General features: G+C 39.3%; 1 long non-coding RNA gene across 1 annotated transcript; it reads right to left on the reverse strand.

Annotated features, from left to right (window-relative positions):
• Positions 1-212: 212 nt before the first annotated feature.
• Positions 213-5,775, reverse strand: LOC148650845 (uncharacterized). The gene is made up of 3 exons (XR_015925582.1): positions 5,241-5,775; positions 5,049-5,143; positions 213-2,527 (listed from the first exon to the last, which is right to left on the reverse strand). It is a non-coding gene; the product is annotated as an uncharacterized LOC148650845 (long non-coding RNA).
• Between the last annotated feature and the right edge of the window lie 292 nt (positions 5,776-6,067).

Raw genomic sequence — 6,067 nt, forward strand, 5'->3', positions numbered from 1 at the left:
CCTCAGCATTTCTCAGAAAGCTGTGGAACTTGGCCATGTTAATATTTAGATTTTCCAATTAAGCAGTAGTATGTAGCACAGTATCAGTTATGCCAAAACCACAGACTAGGACAATTATCTTGTGGTAGAAAGCGTGTTTGGACATCATCACATGTTATTCATAGTTGAATCCTTTTAGAGTATTGAAAACTATTCGATGTACTGCAAAGAGAAACAAGAGGAGTGACTTCCATTTAATAAAATCACAAAAAGCAAACAAATAGGGGAGAGCCAATTTCCTAATATTACATGTCAGGTTGCTTTTGATTCACTGATACCAGAATCTCATCAAAGTCCCAAGGGAATCTGCATTCCCAGAAGAACTGTGCAGTGTTTTCCCCAGATGGAAAACACTTCATATCAAAGCCAGTCTGGTCTTCACTTGTTCTGAAATTAGACAAGTTTTCTGGTGCTGCTCAATTCATTTTAAGCTTTGAATTTCTTTTTTCTGATTTTGAATAGTTCACTCAAGCATGTTGAAGTCAGTCCTCCAGCGGACTGAATTAGCACTACTTTTATTGGAGTGTATTGATTAGAACACAGCAGTAGAAGAAATTACCCTTCTCAATTAAAAGTTTCAATTTTCCAGTTCTCGACCGGCTTGTTTGTTTAGAATACATGTCCTAAACATACTGTATAAACAGATCTACATGACTCATGTTTGGATCACCTTCAGCTGATGAATAACATTCTCTTTCAGGATTTGCAGTTACAGCTCTAAATTCATGGCTCCATCAATGCTGGCGAAAGCCACCCAGGTCCAGAACTCAATTGTGTGCACTGAGAGTGGCCTGTCGTTCCTTAGATGTTACTCTGGCAGTCTTTTGACTTCCTGGATGATTGTCCGGGCTGCCCTTAGGGAGATCTTGGCAGGATCACCAGTTCTAGTTAGAATCGCCATGGTCTTAAAGTCTGTGGTCTGTCAGAAACTGGATGGATGAGACCCCAGATGTTTGGAAATGGTTTTGTAACTCTCTCCAGAGTGATGAAGATCAACTACTTTCTCTGAAGTCTTCCAAAATCTCTTATGATCATGCTGCGATGTGTTTCCACTACCCTGTATGGTAACGACCGGACTCACAAAGTTTCCGACAATTACTGTGAGTAACAATCACATGGACTGTCCTATACAATTATTTAAACATCTGATTATAATTGTCCCTTTACTTTTGCTAAGTAGACTAAGGGTTCACTTATTTCACATACTATACACAAATTCTTACTTAGTCATTTGAACTAAATACCCTATTGTGTCTCAAGAAACTCTCAAGTAACATTTAACTGGTAAATATAAAGACTGTCAGTTTACATGAGAAAAGAGCAGTTTGGATTCAAAAAGGGTATCATGGTGAGAAATTGAAATTCCTATAATTATACAAACTTTTTCTTGGCACAGTAGTTTTATACTGTAGGTCATCCTTTTTTAAAAGAAGGATTGTCTGTAGTATCCTGGTTCACTGTTTTATGATTTTTTGTTGTGTTTGCATTTCTCCAGCTTGCTTCAGTTACCATTTACTTCAGTTTCACAGTTCCTAAACTGTTATAGTACTGAAAGGCAGTTTTATGCCTTTGTTGCAATTTTCTGTCTCTCTCTTGCCAGTTTAGTTATTGTTTTTCAGCTGAGCCTGTAGTTCGATGGACAAAGAGTATATCTTTGCATCGTGGGCTTCCAGAGCGCTCCCTTCCTTTCGATGACAATTTCTCCATTAAACCATTTAGAACTTGTTTTCACAGTCCTTAATTCATTTATAGTTTTTCCAGTGAAAACAAAGTACCAAGGTTTTTGAAAAGATGGGTATCAGTGTTGTTTTTTTTTATTATGAAGACACTGGAAAAAAAAAACAATATTAAATAGGGAGCCATTTCAGATTTGTGGATCTGCTGCATTTATGTGGTATATACTGTATAAATAATAAATAACATTCACCCACCCACATTCATTGTGTTATATTTACCCTTACATGTCAAAATACAAGTTTCTAAAAAAAATGATTACACATGCAATTATACAGTGCTCTTAATATTCACACAATTAAAAACTCTATTGGGATTTTATTGCTTGCGAAGCTGCTAGCTATCAAAGAAAGATAGGAAAAGCCTGCACCCACCTGCATTTAATAGTTCATGAAATTTTTTGATTGAAAGTTTAGACTTTTTATATAAAAGAGAGTGCATTTCAATAAGAGATTCTCAGGCGTGGTGTTCTTTGATTGCAATCTGTATACAAGTAGATTAAAATTTACAGATTCAAGTATTTCACCTCCCTGTCTTGAAAGAAACCAGGGTTGCAGGCTCCAACAACATTGCTACACAGCTTGTTCTAGAATCCCACAGCCCTTTGTGTAAGATGAAGTCCCTCCTCTACCAGGTTTAAATGTACTTCCACATCCTTTCCACTGCTCCCCTGTCGGTGTACAGACCAGTGGTAGGTGGTGCCTGTGGCCTTGTCCGATGAGAAGTCTTGGCCTGGGTGACACCACGTGGTTTGCTGTGGAACAAACAAAACACCGAGCTAGCTTCAATGTTAAAACATTTTCTTCTTCTACAGATCAGGACATGCATAATTTAAATTAAAAAATGTAGTAGTACTGTATGTTCAAAGCATAAAACGCTCATGTCTTTGAAATCCACGTGTGACGAACTCTAGGAATCTGAAAGGGGAGCAAAGCTGCATTGGGCAGGTTGCAAGGTGATACCACTGCATGGGCACCCCTCTCCAGCTCCCAAGAGCTACGATCTGCAACCTTAAATCTGAACATTCCCTCCTTGAAATCAATGGCTGACATACAGTATCTCTCTTAACCTTCTTGCATTTTTCTGTGTAGTTCTGCTGAATATTAATACTGGCTTCCTCTGTTGAAGAAATGCTTCATCCCTTGACAGAGGCGTGGCAAGTGAGATATAGTTACAGGTTTCAAATCTACAAAGGATCAACACCACACATATGTAAAGGCGCATGTGCACAACAGGACTCAGAGTGGCTCAGCTCAATTTTTGGGATCCTTTAACAGAAAATACTATTTTTGTGTGCTACACTGGCTCAATAGTGGCTTACAGTATGTCAGTCCAAATGTTCTCCCAGTTACATAAAACCTTCCTGGGTTTGTGATACAAAGGGAAACATGATTTGTTTTGCATTTCCTGATACCATATCTGATCCTTGGAACAGGTAAAGGTTCATTCCATTCTGAAAAATTAAGAAAAGAAACACAATGTTTAAGCTGTGGAGCTTCTACAGGTGTGTGTTGATTACATCATATTCCAAAATAATCCAGGAGAATCGTAACAAATACATTTTTCTTTTATGATCTACTGCCCATATGTAGCAGACATGAGGCTTTTCCAGTGTTCTCCGTGTGCTACAGTATGGGCACAGTGTATTCTGCTGAACAAAAGGCATCGACAGTGGCTTCTCTACTGGTTACAGATGCTTACAGGTCTCAGCGTGTTCTCCTTTCTCACCACACCTTCGGCCTGAAGGTGCGCAGGAGGGGTGCAGCCTGGACACCCCTAGTCAAGTATTTCATGGAGCGATGTGAGGTGTGTTAGGAAAAATACGAACAGGAACAGGATAATGGGCTCAGTGGCTCGTTTTGATTGATAGATAATGAAGAAAAATCCCTGGAGGAGGGCAAATATTAATTTATTTGAGGTAGACTTTAACCAGATGCCTTCCATCTTCAAGTGCTCAGTTTGTTTTCGCTGTGTAGCCTCAACAACAGTGGGGGGAATCCAGCATCATATGGGTTTCAACTCGAGCGTTCGATTTAATAGTCGTTAAAGCAGAGAGGCATACTGTATATATGCCAAAGACAATTTATTGTATATAAGCCAGTCTGTCAGGACTGATGTATTTCAGTGATGCCTCATGCCTTTTGACATGTTGGATTTGCTAGTGTATTTATACACTTCTTACAATCCATAGAAGCTTTAGAGTTTATTTTTCGTTTCCATCAACTTTTTTTAAATGGGAAAGACAAAAGAGAAAATGATTCGTAACATCATTTCTTGTAATTATTACCTAATTTAAAGTGTCATTAACACATCCAGGCATTATGGTCAATAACAGAACAGTGTAAGAGTATTCCTTGATTTCTATAGATAACTAGAGCAATTTACTCAATGTCTGGACATACTGTACTCTAGTGAGAGCAGAAAGTGATCCCTGTGTCTTGAGTAGTGACTTAAAACTTGAAGAAATTCATTGATTCAGCACATTTTCCTGTTGCCTAAAGAAACCTCTGGTAGCATCTAGGGTTTTTCAGTTGAGTGGGACTGGCTGTCTCCAGTAATCCCCTCCAGAACTCCAGATCTGTGCAGGTCCTTTTCCTTGGAACATCTCAGTTTCATAGATGGAGCTTCAGTCCTGTTCAATTTGTGAAGCTGAGATTATGAAATTGTCAGCAAAAGAAATGTCATGGCTTGCATTAAATGTTAGTGAATGCTTCCTACTGGTTCTTCCTTTCTGTACTGTATTTCAGGAGGATTGTTGCTTCACTGCCCTGATCAGTCTCCCTGCCCTGGGGTCTCTGTGTAGTTGGTGAATGCTTTGTTTGCTTTGCTTGGTTTTGAGGCCAGCAACAAAAAAGAAAAATGAATCGACTTCCAATTAGATTTTTCTTTTATCCTCCAAAATCGAATTATGATTTTGTAGTGATAATGATGATAATAATGGACAATACTAAAGGAATATAAACATTTGAACATTTCTTATTTCTTTTTGTGAATACAAAAATCGAGTTCTTTTTTGTTTAACAGTGAGCTTTAGCAATTATGGCTTTTACTTGTCTAGTGCTTGTTTAATATCAATATGATCTTTAGTGAGCTCTGGTGGTGCACAGCCTTTAAATATACTTTTGTTTAATGATTATATCCCTCTTCTGTTTGGTATCAACTTTCTTTTGCAAAGACAGCAACTGACAGCTCTCAAGAAGGGCAGAGAAAGGACTGGTTGTTTATTTGAGAGACAGAGAACAAACAATGAAACTACCTTTTGACAATTCAATTACCTTTTATTTAGTAGTGTACCTCTTCCATTCACCCATCACTGTCTCCTTGTTTTCCTCTCACTTTGCACATCTATCGAAGAGATTTTAAGAAAATGCTGTAAAGGAAGAACACAAACATTAACTTAAATTTCGGCCTTGGAAAAGCCTTAGAATTGTAAAAACTCTCCCTGCCAAACCTCCCTTTAATCCTACCTGGCTCCTTGGCTGCCAGCGGCATGGAAAAAGAGATCCGTTCTCACAGCTCCTGGGAGGGAGGAGTTTCTCCACAGAAACCAGTGCCGCTCTCTCGCTTCGCGTGCTAGAGAAGGAAAACAACAGTGACCTCGCACACCAGAGGTCCTCGCCTGGCCCCAGCGCCACAGCCGTGCCAGAGCTCTGGGGGCGCAGTGTAAACAAGAGGACTAGCGGAGTAGAGGGAGTGTAGGGTTTCTAGTGCTGGCGCAGGCCACTGAAAAACAATCAGCCTTTATTTCGTCCCTGCTTTCAGGTGTGCGCCTGTCTCTCAGCGAGGGGCCAAGCCGTGTGTGGAAGCACTTGAAAGGCAGTGTTTACACTTCAGAGTGGAACCTGCCGCCTCTGTCATCATCTCTCCGAGAGTCCCGCTCCTTTCATGAGCCCAATCTCTGCCATGATCTCATTTCCATTTCCCCAGAAATGTGTGCCGTGTGAACCCACTGTGGCTCGTACAGAGCTGGATCCTCTGTTGTTTATCTTTTTTTTTTTCTGTCAGAAAAGTACATACAGTATGCTTCTAGCCTTGAGGTGCACCTGAAATCAAAGAGGCAACTGGTTTAGGAAGCTTGTAAATCAAACATACCAATGGAATGGTTTCAATAAAATGTCATTTGCAGCTCACATTGTTGTCTATATTGTTAATATTATCTAAACATTATTCACCTTTAATTTAAATGTGCAGTAAATATCACTTTTAATTTTAATCACCTTTGTTTGTGATTAAATTACCAATTATTCACCAAATGAGTGATTACACTTTCAAACGACAGTCACATCTCTCTGTT

Source organism: Lepisosteus platostomus, chromosome 12, assembly GCF_059453375.1.
Source record: "Lepisosteus platostomus isolate fLepPlt1 chromosome 12, fLepPlt1.hap1, whole genome shotgun sequence".
Lineage (NCBI taxonomy): Eukaryota > Metazoa > Chordata > Actinopteri > Semionotiformes > Lepisosteidae > Lepisosteus > Lepisosteus platostomus.